The sequence below is a fragment of the Saccostrea cucullata genome, unplaced genomic scaffold, assembly GCF_032062105.1.
Source record: "Saccostrea cucullata isolate Sc308-1 unplaced genomic scaffold, CSIRO_AGI_Scuc_v1 ctg13570, whole genome shotgun sequence".
NCBI lineage: Eukaryota > Metazoa > Mollusca > Bivalvia > Ostreida > Ostreidae > Saccostrea > Saccostrea cuccullata.
The window spans coordinates 17501-35857 of NW_026932492.1; the positions used below are offsets into that span (position 1 = coordinate 17501).

General features: G+C 33.5%; 2 long non-coding RNA genes across 2 annotated transcripts; one reads left to right on the forward strand and one right to left on the reverse strand.

Moving 5' to 3' along the window:
- Positions 1-1465: 1465 nt before the first annotated feature.
- On the reverse strand, positions 1466-6860 carry LOC134235263 (uncharacterized). Its single transcript, XR_009985365.1, has 3 exons — positions 6487-6860; positions 3265-3403; positions 1466-1877 (listed from the first exon to the last, which is right to left on the reverse strand). It is a non-coding gene; the product is annotated as an uncharacterized LOC134235263 (long non-coding RNA).
- Positions 6861-6983: 123 nt separating this feature from the next.
- LOC134235262 (uncharacterized) lies at positions 6984-13309 on the forward strand. Its single transcript, XR_009985364.1, has 5 exons — positions 6984-7127; positions 7548-7623; positions 8690-8786; positions 9746-9864; positions 12294-13309. It is a non-coding gene; the product is annotated as an uncharacterized LOC134235262 (long non-coding RNA).
- Positions 13310-18357: the final 5048 nt, after the last annotated feature.

Below are 18357 nucleotides of genomic sequence, written 5' to 3' on the forward strand. Positions count from 1 at the left end.
AAGTTTGTCTGAGGTCAGAGGTCAATACGTGACCTAATCACACGGCGCAATAATATCTACCGGTGCATAAATATAAAATGAATTGCTCTACTTGCATTTCATGTATAAAAAATGAACAAAATATGCAAGTAAAGTAATTATTATTTTATTTACAACGTTAACAAGTATTTTATACAGTTTATGGCTATTGATTTAACCTGTGTATACATGGAGAATATACCGATAGAAACTAGCTTTTGTTTACAAGTTTTATGTCACTTTTTTCAGCTGTACAGTCTCGAACGTTTATCCTGATTTTTTGGTAGACTTCTTGTTAAATCTTCATGATAACCTGTATTTTTTCATCAAATTCTACTCACGATAAATGTGTAAATCTGTTGGAAAATATCAAAGCATTGCAATCACGCCACGAACAGCTGACTAACACCTCGGCGCTGTCGTAGTTCAATGTAAGTTTTCGCTAGTGTCCCCGTGTTATGTTTACATGCCTTTAGTTATTGATATCGTTGGTTAAATGTTTTTGATCTTAAATAGCCTACTTGATTGCAAATTAACTGATACTGTCAAGTGTTTCCATCCATCGGATCATGCATCCTTTTCTGGCGACCGAAATTCCTCCAACTTTTTATCATCGGTCTTCGGTGTCCGATGTATTTCTTGTGTCTTTTCAGCATCAATTGTCAATTTTCACGAATAGAAATATTCCCAGACAACAGTTTGTTCACTATTACTGATCACAGGTAGCCCATAACAAGATATTCCCTTAGAATTCGAAGTGTAACCGCCATTCAAGCCGATTTACACCTTGCGTCATTTTTCAAAATCTACGACGGACGGTTAATGCAATAATTTATATTCGAAAATATTCAAGCGTCTGTCTCAAATGTATATATAAGTAATAAATAACAAGTTTATAAACTTCAATGGGAATTGAATTTTCGGTTTGATCAAATCTTCTGAGAAGGCCTTCGGCCTTCACAGGATTTGATCACGTGAATATCACCACTTCAATTCCCATTGAAGTTTATAAACTTGTTATTTATTTCTTAAATGAATTGTAACACACGTACAAAATGAATGAATTTTTGACCTGGTAGTTTAACTATTTCACCTCCGAAATTGGGATCTTTAAACACATAGGAAGTTATAGCTCAAAGGCTTGTCGATAAATCACTTGGAAATGACAGAATTAATAACCTTGATTTTTTGGACCCTAAATAAATAGGTGTCTTCCTTAGGCCATAGGAAGCGTAAAATTCCATCTCAAAAGCGAGATATCGCGCAGACAAACAGAAATACTGACAGACACACAGACCGAAATCAATATCCCCAACTTTATGAAAGGGGAGGACAAAAATATAAAAAATTAAACAGTATAGTTTGTCATAAAACAGTTGTGTTGTTTTAAGGATTTCTTGATTGATTCAATTCCTTAGAATTTTATCTTGAAATCACGTGTTTTCAAATGTACTGACAATATATTAATATTCTATCATACATTATTTTTAATACTTAGTGTGAAACAGGAAGACAGTATCTTACCCATGATTGATAAAAAGGGATTCATAAAATAATATACACAAATTATAATTACATTTAAGTATATTTTCTAAAATAGATAACAGAATATTCAGAGCTCTTCACTGTCGATCTTTTAGTCTGAAAAGATAAGACCAAAAATTAGAATGAACAATGCTTGAATATCAATTTTTTTCCAAGTACATTCTAAGGCACCGTTTTACTTCAGGTTCTCTGGCCTCATTTGTTTGTATAAAGTCCTACATATGTTCCTATAACCATGACCAGGATGCACTGGACAAGAGTTCTAGAGCCATTTGCAGACGTCTTGGAAGCATCTGAAGTTTCTGTGATATTTGCTGAAGAATAAAACTTGTATAGATAGGTATAATTTTCTGTATGAAGGATATGGAGATAACGAACAGTATTTAATATCGAAGTCCCTGAAACAATACGACATAGGAGCAAAGCAAACACGGACCTCCAAAATACCAAAGGTGGGATCAGATGCCATGGAGGAGTGAGCATCCCCTGCCGACTGGTCACACTCCAATTAACTCCAATGTTTGTTAAAAGAGAAGAAACATGCTTTACATGACTAGGCCAAAATAAGCTTCTATCCCAAATACAATTTTACAACAATGCTTTCGCGTGAATTTGTTTACATCGATTTTGAATGGAAACTACAAATAATAGGAATTTTCCAAGTTCGAAGAGGCATAACTCTGTCAAAAATTGCTTTCTCGTACCAAGAGCAGAACGTGTCCTAGATTTTTTTTTAGATAAATCTATATACCAAGTATCATTGCAATATATGTATATTCTGTCAAAAATTGCTCCATCGTATATTCGAAAACATAACCTGATACACATTCTCATGATAAAAATGTATACCATATTTCATATCGCTATATGCAACCTCTGCTTATAAAATGAACGGAAACTGTTTGTGGATTGATGGCAAACAGATATAGACCGACCAATAGACAGTAGCAAAGCGCCTTCCCCTTTTCGAAAGGTTGGAGGGGGCATGAAAAAAAGAAAACGTCGGGCCAATACTATAGGAGTTTCGTGGGGTTACTTCATAATGTAACTCTCCTTTGATCTATGACCAGTACAGGTGATTAAAGTATGGATGAAAAAGGGTGAAATTACATATCAATCTTTATATCTTAGTGAGGTTGTTCAGAGTTTAGATTTAAGCCAATGCATTTCCATTTTTCGTGTCTGATCCTGCCTAATTCAATTTCATGATTTTGATATTTCACGTGACAGAATATCATAAAAACCGGTGCCATTTCAAAAAGTGCAAATTCTCCACTCCCAGTTGAACATCACTTTGATATTTGCAAATAGATATTAATTGTAAACTCACAAGTTATGCCTTATAAAAATTCAGATGATTTATCAGGAGTTTCAAAGTGCAGGAAATTAAATTAACAAAACGTTTGTGTTCTAATTAGATAGTTCGCATTATAAAAGCAAAAAGCGATACTGAAAAGAAGATACTGATAAGAAGTAGAAGCATGTAAGCTTGCTAAAATCTTGGTTAGACATTTTTCTATGCTTAAAGGTATTGACCCAAGAATTCCGCCTTCAATTTGCCGCCTACAGTCAGAGGTGTCGAATTTCCACTTTCATCATTGCCACTGTTCTAACGTTTTCTTGGCACGTGAGATATAAAAATGGTGAAAATGCCTATTTCATACTAGATCATGCCATAACATAATGTGCGAAAAGTCTTACTTTTATGTAGACATTTAGCTCTGTCAAAACCACGCTTAGGAGTATCCGGTGGCAGTGATTTTATGTTTCCGGCCCAATGAATCTTCTTTGATGGAATTGGCACGTATTTGTTAACTTTGCCAAAGAAATTAGCCACCACCTGTTCAAAAATATCTCTCTTGCGCTTAAGGTTTCGTCAAAGGTCAACATGTCTAAAAATTATTTTTACAATAGCTCCAAAACTATGTGTGGTATAAAGTCAAAACGTTTACAGTTTATAAATATATCATTGATTAAGGACGCGATTGCACGGCGTCACGTGATCACGTCATTTGGTGAATAAAAAAAAGAATGTTTGCTGTAACTATTTCCGGAATAAGGCGCGTCATATGTTTGCGCTCATGACAAATGGGGTTTGTTTCTAAAGTAGAGAAAGTATAAGATATTAAAGATTGTTACGATGCACTGAAAGTGTTGGCGAGCGTTGATCATATTTTTTATCTACGTGCATGTTTTACGATTTGACACGTCTGTCTATTGTATATCTATGAACATTGAAATCTATTTCATTAAAAATAAATTTAATTTATTTCTTGGGGTTTATATCCTCATTTTAAAATTAGAATTTTATTTAAGATTGTTGTGTATCATAGGATCTACATCTGTGTATAGATAATTTCGAATAAGAGAATCAGACGGCGTGATTTACTAGATGTATAAATATTGATGAACGAAGGCGATTTTGATAAGCATGTTACGGCGAAGACCACTTATTTGTAGAAGACATATCTTTAAAAAATGTCGCAGAGAATTTTGTTTTCTCCTATAAGATCTTTAGCATTTTCAGCAGTGACATTGACCGTGTAAACATTCAATGATCGCCGCACATATATTGTAAACGATTGTTGTAAAATGTTTTATGCGCCGTATTGAAACACAACACACTTCTTCTGAAAGAATACCTGGGAAAATATGTACATAAATAAATAAAAGAAACATGTGAACTCATCATGTTTATGGGAATACATTTGAAAAATGTTTTATTTTTAATCACATGGACATGAATATAGATGTTTCACTCCAGCATATATCATAAAGCGACGGAAAGTTATTTCAATCAATGATTATTTTTGAATCAAAACAGTAGATCTAGTTTTGACGTCAATTGTGACATTATGACGTCACAATGGAGATAGCGCTCATCCATGTAGAGAGAAAATGAAGTGTACTTACTTGAAAAGAATCGGAAGGAAAACTATGTGTAAATGTGAATATTTAGAATAATTATTACTATAATTTGGCCAATAAGATTATTTATGGATGAATACATTTATTTAAAAAAAATATAATGCAGTTACAAGTTTTATAAAATTACCTCTTTTTATTCAATGTGTTCAAATGTCTGAACCCCCCCCCCCCCCCTTGCCGATTCCAGGTCACTAAGTAGAAATATCGCTGATTGTTCAAAGCATGAAGAATAAGGCCTTTGAGGACTGTATACACTGGTTTTTAATATATTATTTATTTATACTGATATAGTAACAAAATGAATATTATGGAGATGAAAAACTGAGTTTGAAAAAAAATTATTTTCGTGACCACTGTCGGTGATAAGTAAATCATTGTGTTTCACATATAGAATGAGCACCAGCTGCCAGATTTTCAGAGGAAAAAGTATTTATTTATCTATACATATGGCCTTTATTGTCTTTAAACAGATTATGCATATTTAAGGTCCAACAACAAACCATCATATGAAAATCTGTGAAATCTTTTAATATTCTAGGAGGGGGGGGGGTGGTACTGAAATGCGTGTAGCTTCAAAATTAATCTGATTACCTTACTTCATATTTTAACCATAAGTCACTTATAATGACTAGTACAGCATATATTAGTTTTGGGAAAATTCATTGGTAATTTTTTGTCTAGACGTTAAAAACTGTTATTGAGTTGAAAATATTACTGCAAATTTACAATTAATACTTCCCCCAAAATCAATGGCATTGCTACATTTATCAATAGTTTCCGTAACAATTTTTATTTTCAATAAATATAAAGCATATTATTAAATATCTGCAGGAAAATATTTAATTTGCTTCAATTTTGTTGCATGTATGGCAATATAAAACATTCACCTCATAAATATCAAAAGATTAAAAAATGGTGGTTACCATGGCAACCATAACTTCCTTATAAGCCTGATGACCATGCTTGATACTTCGATATAATGATATCATTGACATTAGGAAGGTTATATGTAAAAATGAGAAAAATTCATTGGGCAGAATTTTTTCACGGACCCGTGCAATTCTTTCCTTAATAAAGAAAAAGTATCACTTGGTAACAAATATTTTTAAAAAGATATTTTTTGAGAAAACTTGTATTAGAAAATGTGCATATTTAAAGAAAAATGCACCTGCTTAATTCTGTCCTTTTTGTGAAAACAAACATTGCAGAAATAATATATGTTTATCATTAAAGGGCAAGATGGACGTGAATGGTCTCTGAAAGGCTGTTATTGAAAGCATGACATGTATAAAGACAAGACCCCGATAGAATCCGCTATTTGCAATGTACTTTCGCTTTCAAGTCTTAACATTTGGATAAAATAAACAGGGAAAAAAACTTTCCAAAGGCTATCCAAGTCCAACTTGCCCTTTATTGATACACATATTTTGTTTCTGCAATGAAAGCACGGAATTAATTAGGTGCATTTTTTGAAAAAATATGCATTTTAAAAAGAAATTTTCTCAATATTTTTTTCCATCTTTTTTTTTTTATCAAATGATACTTTCTATCTGTTAATCAATGAAAAATTTATAAACTGTAAAAGTTCTAACTTTATACCTCACATAGTTTCGGAGCTGTTGTAAAAATAAATTTGGACATGTTGACTTTTGACGAAACCTTAAATGAAAAAAAAACAAGACAGGCACATTTGTAACAAAAAAAAAAAATCATGAAGAGAAAATTATTTACCGATTATTTTATTATTTTAAATAATGGAAATGTTTGATTGTCTTTCAAGACTATTTTAATTAATCATTAAAGGGTCGATTCTTTTCCAAAAAGAATGGGATTGTATGACATATGAACTCATTTTTAAACAGAATGCTGAAAATATGCATATATTACATTAATACTTTTTTTAAGACAACAGTATAATGATTGGTTAAAAAAATTCTTTTTACTTCTACATAAATTGGAGTTACAATCACTTCATATCAGGCTTGATATACTTACCTCAAACTTTCCTGACACCGGGTCCAAGTCGAGAAGAGAAAAATCGGAACTTCTGTCTCCATTAATGTCAATGCTAACAGTACCGGTAATACCTTATAATAAAAAAACGATAAAGCAGCACCGGTATAATATGACGTCCATTCGACCGTTTAATTCTTAGGCGAGGGATCAGTACTAGAAGATAAATAAAAAATAAGTCCTCGATTAGCGAGAAAAAAATCTATCATTGACTAGTGTGCCTCCCCCTTAAGGGTCCTCCACACCATGTGACCTGTGACGTATATGGAGAAAAAATATCTTTACCTCTAGATTTCATTATCGTTTTTCTATATTGTCTATTTCACAGGGAAACGCTTTGAAGCTCTCTAAAGCCAAGAAGATAGGAAAATCATTAAAATCTTATAAACGCTTTAAAGTCCCCAAATCTCCGTCAAAAACTGAGTGCTAAAATGAGAACAACAACGTAAACAATGAATGTGGGGATCGAAAAGAAGGTCCCGCAGAAGTAATTTAAACAAGTCGTTAATGTTTTGCACTAGGAAAAGGTTCTTGAGAAGAAGATGAAAATGTGAAAAGTTAACGACGACGACAGACAACGGACAAATTTTGATCGGAAGAGCTCACTTGAGCCTTCAACTCAGGTGAACTTAAAAGGAATATTGCAGGGCTTATTGTGTGCGCAGATAGTTTACTTTACTGGATGCAAAACATAGACTCATAAGTGATGGGCCAAAGCCATTTACAAAAGAAGTTTTTTACGCATTCTTCTTTATTTTACTTTAAGTTCACTGTTCGACTAAAATTACACAAATACAAATAAGTGCAACTGAATTCAAACACAAATGTCTCTTGCTATTGCTTGCATTTCGTAGTGGTTCGAGTGTCTGCTCTTAAGTCGCAGAGTCAGGACTAATTTTTACTTTGCAGGATTCGCGCATGAAATTCATTTGCGCTGCACTTGTTTTTTGCGGTATTCGCTGGCTTTCACTGGAATGTATTGGTCTCGTTTCAATTGTGTTATTTCTTAAGTTGATTTTCTTAACAAATGTTTTTATTTATAGAAATATTTCAAGATGTCTGTACCGGCTATCGCTTCCATCCTCGCAGCTTTGTTGTCTGTCAGTCTTGTCAAGGAAGGTAGGATCATACATTAACAGTTTTTTCAACGTTAAATTCCTTGTTTGTCAGTAGTAGTTGAAAGTGAAATTAATGGTGCGCCACCTTAAGTACCTGTAGCTACTTGTAGAGTAAGAGTTTCTATTATATTACGATTTCTATTTTCTTTTTATTCGGGTAGAGATTGTTACACACATTAGGGGTAGGAGCGAAATTATAGATAAAAAAAGTTCTTTATGTTATAAATTAGAGGGAATGTTAGTATTAAAAATAACTAGAACTGTCCAAACGGGACAAAATACCCCCCGCTGGGTTCTTCAGAAGTTTTTCCATAATAAAGATATGTATCAAACACGAATTATGAATTTTTTCTTCCAGTGACCTTGAACTTCCCCAAATGACCTTGGGTCAAGGTCATGACACACCCTTCGGTCATGGGCAATCTTTGAGTGAAATGGGAACCTACTAAGTTTATCCATAAGAAAGATATGGACCGGACACGAATTATGAAATTTTTCTTCCAGTGACCTTGAACTTCCCCAAATGACCTTGGGTCAAGATCATGACACACCCTTCGGTCATGGGCAATCTTTGTGTGAAATGAGAACCTTCCAAGTTTATCCATAAGAAAGATATGGACCGGACACGAATTATGAAATTTTTCTTCCAGTGACCTTGAACTTCCCCAAATGACCTTGGGTCAAGATCATGACACACCCTTGGGTCATGGGCAATCTTTGTGTGAAATGAAAACCTACCAAGTTTATCCATAAGAAAGATATGGACCGGACACCAATTATGAAATTTTTCTTCCAGTGACCTTGAACTTCCCCAAATGACCTTGGATCAAGGTCATGACACACCCTTAGGTCATGAGCAATCTCAGTGTGGAGTAGTAGATTCTAATGTCCCTCTGTAAGAAAGATATGGACCGGACTCGATTGCACAGACAGACGGACAGACAGACAGACGGACAAGGTGATTCCTATATACTCCCCCAAACTTCGTTTGCAGGGGGTATAATTAAGACATAACAAGGTTCGCTAGCAAATGTGTAACTATTAAGAAAATGTAATTTATATCATAGGGATAGATGCACAGACTTGTCAAGATGTAAATGACTGAACCACAGAGTACGAATCCGCTGAAGCAGTAGCCGGACAAAACCAGGGCAAATTATGCAAGTAAGTCTATCTTGTTTCAATGCACTCTCCTTTTTATGAATTTGATTTTTTTTTAATAAAACGAGATAAGCCTTTTATGATTTTTAGAGTAGGATTTTACACATATAGCATCCCTTGTCTATGAATCTACACTATAGAGAAGAATTCCCCATAGGAAAAAGAATCGACCGCTACGGCCAAATTTCCTTCTCTAAAGTAGAGTTCTTTTTTAAAAGCTTAATTGTACACGTAGGTATTAATTGAGGGGACATTTTGGCTAAAAGTTATGAAAAATGTAAGATTTTAAATTGATCAAAGTGTATTTGACACACATAAATACCCTATTTATGTGTACTTCTAAGGAAGGGCACTATCATAAAGGAGACCAGAAAAGCCTTCCCCCTTCTCTTCTTTTCCTTGAGTAGAATTTCCTCTCCCTTATAAAAGCGTATCTTGTATCTGTATTGTTTTTAAAAACGACAGGGACAAACCTTTGGGTAATAGTTGAAATGAAGTTAGCGGATTTTAAATTGACCAAGATGTATTTGATAAACACAATTGCTTCTTGTTGCCACTTGTAAGGAAGAAGTGTAAAATTCATCCTAAATTGTTCTCCTGTCCTTTTCTTAGAGTAGAATTTCCTTTATCTTGTAACAACTTAATTGTCATCAGATTTTAATAAAAACAGGATGTATTTAAGAAACACGATTGCCCTATTTGCTCACTTCAAATCAAGAGAATTAATAGAAACTGGATGTATGTTATAAACACAAATGCCCATTGTTTGGACATTTTTAAAAAAAAATACTGTTAAGGCAGACATGAAACACACAAGCTACATGTAGTTTCAGGTAACCATGGTTTACACGAAATAAAACAATTATATTGGGGGGATGTACAAGTGTACAAGGAACTATCATGTTTGTTTCAAGCTTCTTTTCACTTTCTGTTTATTCTCTTTTTTTTGATTTTTGCTACAGGGCTGTCAATGTTTACATAACATGCCTGGAGGCTGCGGGAAAGAAATGTAACATTGACGTCACACCCACATTAGAGGCCGCGGAAGAGACTTTGATTCAGTTTTGTACAACATCAAAAGGTAGAATCACAGGCCTTTGGATCGCTTAAAAAAAATTGTCTGTGTAAAAAAAAATTAAAGGTACTGAACTCTTACACTGGGTACCTAATTTCGCTAATAGAATATTTTTTTATTTTAATGCTCTAAAATTCTACTTTCTATTTAAATCTATTCATAGATAAACATTCTTCAATTCTACCAAAGCTCATTCCGAAATTCCATATATTTCTTGAGATATTCTGAAATCAATTTCAAAAATGACCTACTTTCTTTTACTCGACATTAGCTTGGGCCCCTGGTCATTCACATGTAAACAGACGGTGTTTGAAGTGCGGCGAAGAGTTGCATAGTAGTTGCAAAATCTTTTAACAATTTAAAGTTAATTTCTTGCTCCAGATTGTAACGTTAAGTCCGTAATAATATTCCTTTCGCGAAAAATTAATTTGAAAACGTTTACATCAACAACTACCGCCATGTTGATTATGAATGTAAATGAAGCCATGGTAGAACGAATTTTTCCCGGAATGCATTATATACCTTTCGATTTTCAAATCAATTAGACAGCTATAATGTTGTTTATGACTTAGTTACACCATATGATCAAATTAAAGAAAAACCTTGTAAAGCTTGAATGAAAATGAGCAAATATTCATTGAGTTTAGAATAAAATCGGGGGAAAATTTGTCCCGTCGTTCCCGCTTTACAATTAGTGAAGGCCCAAGCTGATGTCGAGTAAAAAAATTATTGTCAATTTGGGAATTGATTTCAGAATATCTCGAGAAGTATAAGGAATTACGGAATGAACTTTGGTAGTAATGAAGATTATTTATATTTGAATAGATATGGATAGAAAGTAAAATTGTAAAGTATTTGATTTAGATAAAATTTATTGGCGAAAGTAGGTACCCCATGAAAAGAGTTCCATACCTTTATTTTTTTTCAACACCTCAATTTTTTTTTCTAAGCGATCTAAAGGTCTGTATTTTCTTTCAACACCTCAATTTTTTTTCTAAGCGATCTAAAGGCCTGTATTTTTTTTCAACACCTCAATTTTTTTTCTAAGCGATCTAAAGGCCTGTGGGTAGAATATGACGATTTTTATATGTAACAGCTGTATAGCATCAAATACTGTAAATTCCCTATTTTTCGAGAGTATTTATTATCGCGAATGGGCTCTTCAATGTCAAATCGCGAGAATAATAATTCACGAATGGACAGTTGGTTAAGAGATTTTACATGCATTTCAGCACCATAAAAATAAAGGCGAGTAATTTTATTTCGCGTGTGGTGCTTCTCGCGAAATTAGGCGATAATTAGTTCCATGCGTATATTTAGGAATCTACAGTATTTATATCCACTGAATATTATTATTACCCCCCGCTTGAAATGCGGGAGGGTAAATAGTAATCGGATTGTCCGTCCGTCTGTCTGTTACGGTTTGGAGTACTCTCTATCTTACCCGCAATCCTCTGATACCACTACATGAAATTTGATGAAACTTTCAGAGAATCTTTATTACATAATGCAATTGTGCACCTCTTATTTTACCTTTTGATCCGACTTATATTTTAGGTTTTCCATAGCAAAACAAGGACACTGCTATCATATTCATATGGGAGGCGGGGGTGTCATTTAGTGAGCTCATTTCTCACAGTATCTCTAGGTTCCGTTATTTCTTATGAAGACAATTATCGTTATTCAGTCCACAAAGAATACAAAGCCAGCCACGTACAAAGATTTCCTGAAACATGGCTGTTCCATCAGTTATGCATACAATGACATATACGTGTATAATACAATATTAAAAATTTAATTTTACTTTGAATGTTTATTTTCATAGAGATGTAAATATAAACAAAATGTTTTACTTTGGTTGTTAGTACGGAATTAACATCGCAGCTTTTGCAGAAAAAAAGACAAGATGTTTGTGAAACACTGATCCTCTCCCCCCCCCCCCCCCCCCCATGGCAACATAGCGGAGATAAAACATTTTCTTAAATGCAAACAAAATATGTTACACCAAAAGAATGGTCTCGTGACAAGGGATAAGCATGTGAAATATGAAAGTCATAGCTTCACGAAGTCAAAGTTTATTGGCAGTGTTAGAGTTTTTGAAGACGAACACACAGACAGACTGACGGACGGACACGACAAAAATTATATACACCGAATCTCCGATTACTGGGGCATAAATACATTATACACGTAAGTGGGTTATGTATTTCTTTTCTACAAAAAGCTGCGACATTAAATCCCGTATTTTGTTAGGAAAACGTTCAATTGTTTAAATTAATTCCTGATATACCAGTGTGATAAACATTTATTATAGACAAAGGCTAAATATGAATGAAATAAAAATGTCCAAGATGTAAGATATGTTCTCTAGATATATGTTTACGTACATCGTTGTAGTTTTAATTCAGCTGAACGGCTTTTTATTTTATTTTTAGGTGGCTATGCAACATCTTTCCTTGGTTTCGTTACCATGGTTCTGGGAGTTTTGATTTTAAGATCTGTGTAAATTAATGAGGAAAAATTAGGCAAAAAGAGGAAAATGCGAGTCTTTTGCGAATTGGTACATGTATTTTATTTTAACAAATAGATGGTTTTTATCTATAATCTGTCATAAAGGACAATTTTTTTCACACTGATCGACAGTACTTGCCACGAATGTATTTTTTCTCTCTCTATTTTTACAGTTAACTAATTTGTATTTTCGATGTCTTAAACACAGAAAAAGACAAATGATAAGAACTTTCCAGAGTTACCTTATTTCATTTGACTTTTATTAATGTTCTTTATGCTTTCTTTTCTCACATGTATTAAAGGTAATCTAAAATATTAGTTTTTGTGTGTGTTGAGACGCTAAAATGTGCCGTTGCAATTTTGTGCATCTGCATTACCAATTGATTTGGTGGTCATTGACTTAAACATCGTTTTAGAGTTGCATAGTTAGGAGTTGATCAATATGTATACACCGAACGTCTTCATGTCCTTATGTGGAATCCACTTAAATGCATTAAGACTTGAGACGGAATGAATCTTATTGCGTATATCCCAGTACATCCTGGCACGAAAGGATCAATCGTCAGTGGTCTCCAACAGGACGTCAAACAACAGTTAATCAATTACCAGTTTACAGGTCAATATCTTCAGCCTTCAACAGATTTCTGGCGTCCAATCATGTATCGTTAGATTTGTATTGAACAACCCAGCCCCATCAAAATCGCGTTGAAATTTCATTAAGGTCTCCTGACCTTCTGATAAGAGAGATAACTTTCAAAGTACAAAATATGATAATTAACTACTCATAGTTTCCTTTATCAGAGTTTTCTTTTTGAACCTCTGAGTAGTCAATTCGATGAATCTATCATGTTATGGAAACATTACCTTCTATTTCTGTTGCCAATGTCTTCCTAATTGTTTATTATATTGAACAATAAAACATTTAAATCCAAGTTCAGAAGCATTGTTAATTGAATAAATTTTAGCTTTTTAGGGACCATTTTAAAAATGGTTTACAGTTTCAAGTACATAATACAGAATTTTTATTAGTTTTTTTATTTACATGAAGAAATATTTAGAAAAAGGTAACACAGATGTGTTACAGAGGTATTTTTCTTACAATAAACAGTGTGATATTCTGACTTACGAAGCATAGCTTTATGATATTTATAACATGCTTTTAATTGGTACATGTATGATACTAAGTATTATTTTCATATACACCTCATATTTTAAATTTAATGTTGTGATAATAAACCGTTACTCTTTCTGCTCTCTGTGTTGAAATTTCCACATAAAAAGCATTTCTGAAAAAAATAAGTAGCGCTTCATACTTAAAAATATTTTTCATGTGGCTCTTATGTTATTAATGTCAATTAAATAATCTTGTTGAAATTTATAGCAGAGGCTCGGGACCATTTAGGATGAAAATGTAGATATTTTCATTCATTTTATGAAGCTACCATATGTACATCAGCGATCAATCTTAATTACGAAGAAGGGGATGGGAGAGGGTACAGCGAAAAGCAAACAAACCGTCTTTTAAAAAAATGTTATGTTGCCCTCTTCCGACCGACTGACTAAAAATGGCTCGAATCATTTTTCCTATTTTATACATTGCAGGAAACGATATTTTTTTAAAATTTCCATTCCCATCAAAAAATATGTTGAAAATTTTTGTAAAAAAGGATATTCCCACCTAAATGAACCTACTGATGCAATTATTTTACCCCAAGTTAAGACGGCAACAAAATATTTTTTTAAAGATTGTCTGACAAAAAAAACATTAAAACATAATTAATCGGAAAAAATTTGAAATGTTGCTAACTTGCGACAAATGAAATATGGGGGGGGGGAGAATTAACAGAAAAAAGTGAAATATTAGGGTAAGGAACAGTTATCAAAGTTTAATTTCACAATGCATGTTGTTGGAAGAGTAGACTAGGACCTGTGAAAACAAAGAACAGAGGCGATGGAGGAGAGAGATCCTAATGTCAACGGTAACATCCGCGTTATTTTCTTTACATTTATTTGGTAAACAGCAAAATCCGTCAACAATACAGAAAAAACAAATATTTTATAAGACAATTAATAATTTCAATATTTTCTGTCAAGTTTTTTTTGCAATCCCCTAAAATAATTTGATTGCTTAAAATATTTTAAAATATCAACCTTCTTGGTTGACTTTAAATCATTGACCTACACTTCCTTCTATTTCGTATTATAAACATAACTTTTAAATACCAAATTACTACTCTGCTGCGAGGTATATATGTATTAAAATAAAGTTGATAATCTCTTCACTTCTAATATTTCAGAAACGTTGGTTTACGTAAGATAAAGAGACTGATATAAAATAAGATTTAAGTACGCAGTTAAACACATATACCTAGCACTTAACTCCACACTAAACATGAAGTGGGTAAGGATACGGGATCATTGAAATATCACTTATCTCAAGAGTTCGCCATTAAATGAAAGTTACTGTGAATTAAAATCTTCCGAGTGGTGACGATCAGAAGAGTATCGGTAAAATCATGTATTAAGCATTTGTCTTCGTTGCTTTAAACACAGAATAAACCTAGGCCAGTCAGTTATATCTGAAGGTCGACTGAAATTTGAACTGTTATTTATATGGAACCGGCTCTAAAACGAGTTAACAAGAGGCTCACATTGCTCAGCTGAGAAACTTTCGCTATGCTATTCTTTACATGTACCAGATTCTCTTTTATAATACCTACTGTGATTGAGCAGTGTTTTCATATGACAAAAGCAAATGGAGATTCGTTAAATTAATGTGTTTATCAAACTTTTATGCCTGTGATCTCTTTCTGAACCTTATATGAAGACAAATGCACAGAAAACATATTTAACAAGATTATTAAAAGAATTTGTGTTCCCAACTAAAAAAAGACGAGTTCGCGCGAATTTGGGGGTAGGGTGTGGGTGAACACTTTCAGAAGAGATTGGGGGGTCAAATTAAATGATTGTATAAAATTAAACAACATACTAACAGAATGAATAAATTTTTGACCTGATAGTTTAACAATTTCACCTCCGAAATTGGGATCTTTAAACACATAGGAAGTTAAAGTACAAAATGTCAGTGCAAAAACTCATAGGCTTCTCGATACATGTATATCACTTGGAAATTACAGAATTAATAATCTTGACGTTTTCGGCTCTAAAAAAAAATAGGTAACTTCCTTAGGCTATATAAAGTGTAAAATTCTATCTCAAAAGCTAGATATCTCGCAGAAACGAAGGTGTTACAGAAAAATATAAATTATGGCGGGCAGACAGACCGAAATTAATACCCCCCTCCCACTTTATGAAAGGGGAGTACAAAAAGAAATGAAATTATACAGAATAGTTTGTCATAAAGCAGTTGTGTTGTTTTAAGGATTTTTGATTGATTAAATTCCTTAGAATTATTTTCAAATATACTGACAAATATATTTATATTCTATCACACATTATTTTTAATACTTTGTGTGAAATAGGAAGACAGTATCTTACCCATGATTAACAAGAGGCCCAAGGGCCTTGAATCGCTCTTCTGATAAATTGTACAACCTATCACTTGTATTTGAAGCCTCTAACCCTAAGTATCCTAAAACCCAAGTTGCATCAACTGATAAAAAGTTTGATGATTCTTAGCCAATTAGGACTGAAGATATTTTAATAAAGCTATAAAAAAAACATGAGTAGGTCACGGTGACCTACTTTAAGATTGAAGTTTTCTGAGGACTCAAGATGCATTAATAGACAAGCTAAGATTGAAGATTCTAAGCCAATATGTATTATGAGATATTCAAAAGTAGGTCACCTTGACCTACTTTTTGGTCTACATTCTTGGAAAACCCAAGATGCATCAACTGACAAAGTTTGATGATTCTAAGACAATAAATACCTGAGATATTCAAAAGTATATCACCGTGACCTACTTTTTGGTCCATATTCTCTGAAAACCCAAGAGGCATAAACTAACAAAGTTTGATGATTCTAAGCCAGTAAGTACCGGAGTTACTTGAATATAGCCATAAAATGTCAAAAGTAGGACATCGTGACCTACTTTTTGGTTGACTTTCTCCGAAAACCCAAGATACATCAACTTACAAAGTTTGATGATACTAAGCCGATAAGTACTGGAGATACTTATATATAGCGATTAAAGGTCAAAAGTAGGTCATGGTGACCTACATTTTGGTTGAAATTTATCAGAGGCCCAAGATGCATCTGCTGACAAAGTTTGATAATTCTAAACCAATAAATACCTGAGATATTCAAAAGTAGGTCACCATGACTTACTTTTTGGCCGAAATTCTCTGAAAACCCAAGAGGCATAAACTAACAAAGTTTGATGATTCTAAGCCAATAGGTACCAAAGAATACTTAAATATAGCCATAAAATGTCAAAAGTAGGTCATCCTGACCTACTTTTTGGTCGACATTCTCCGAAACCCAAAATGCATCAACTGACAAAGTTTGATGATTCTAAGCCGATAAGTACTGGAGTTACTTAAATATAGCTATTAAATGTCAAAAGTAGTTCATCGTGACCTACATTTTGGTTGACATTTATCAGAGGCCTAAGATGCATCTGCTGACCAAGTTTGATAATTCTAAGCCAATAAATACACGAGATATTCAAAAGTAGGTCACTGTGACCTACTTTTTGGTCGACATTCTCCGAAAACCCAAGAGGCATCAACTGACAAAGTTTGATGATTCTAAGCCGATAAGTACTGGAGATACATAAATATAGCAATAAAACATTGAAAGTAGGTCACCGTGACCTACATTTTGGTCGTCACTCTCCGAAAACCGAAGATGCATCAACTCACAAAGTTTGATGATTCTAACCCAATAAATAACTAAGATACTGAAATATAGCCATAAAATGTCGAAAGTAGGTCAAAGTGACCTACATTTTGGTCGACATTTTTCAGAGTCCCAAGATGCATCAGCTGACCAAGTTTGATGATCATTGGTCTGAAGGTAATCAAAATATGCCTTTTAAACAATTTGAAAACAAATGCCTGCAAAATTCTAAAAGTAGGTCTCAGTGACCTACTTTTACTAAAATATGTTTTAAGGTCCCAAGATGCAGCAACTAACAAGATTTGATGATTCTAACCCTCTCAGTGTCTGAAATAATGGGATGAAATGTTTTAAAAAGGATAAGTCATAAAGTTCAAAAAGTAGGTCACGGTGACCTACTTTTAAGTTGACGTTGTTCAAGGACCCAAAATGCATTAACTGGCAAAGTTTGATGATCATAGGCCTTAAAGGGTACAAAATATGCCTTCAAATCAATTTGAAAACAAATGCCCGCAAAATTAAAAAAGTAGGTCACTGTGACCTACTTTTGAGTTAACATGATGTGAAGTCCTAAGATGCATCTACTTACAAGATTTGATGATCCTAGTCCTTATAGTAAGCAAAATATAGACATTTTCATTAATTGTAAATTTAGGTCAACTTTGAAGTGACCTTGAGACCACGCCCTTTGCCCCAGGGTCAGGCCTTGAACAATTTTTAATCTTCAACATATCCGGATCATTGTATGTAAGTTTGGTGAAAATCTGCCTCGTGGTTCTGGAGAAGATTTTTTTGCAACCAGTACTTTTGGTTTTGTTTTCCTGATTATTTCCCCTTGTTTAAGGGTCGCAACCCTTATTTTAGTATAAATGGTAGCCCTTGGGCCAAGGATACCCTGTGACAAATTTGAGACTGATTGGCCAAGGGGTTCTTGAGTTCTGGCCCATATTCTAAAAAGTTAATGCACACCGCACGACGCACATGCTCCGCACAAATGGCCATAGCATTAGCTCTTTGAGCCTTTGGCTCAGAAGAGCTAATAAAAATGAAATAAAAAGGGATTCATTTAATAATATACACAAATTTTAAATACATATAAATACATTTTCTAAAATAGATATCAGAATATTCAAAGCTCTTCATTGTCGATCTTTTAGTCTGAAAAAATAAGATAAAAAATTAGAA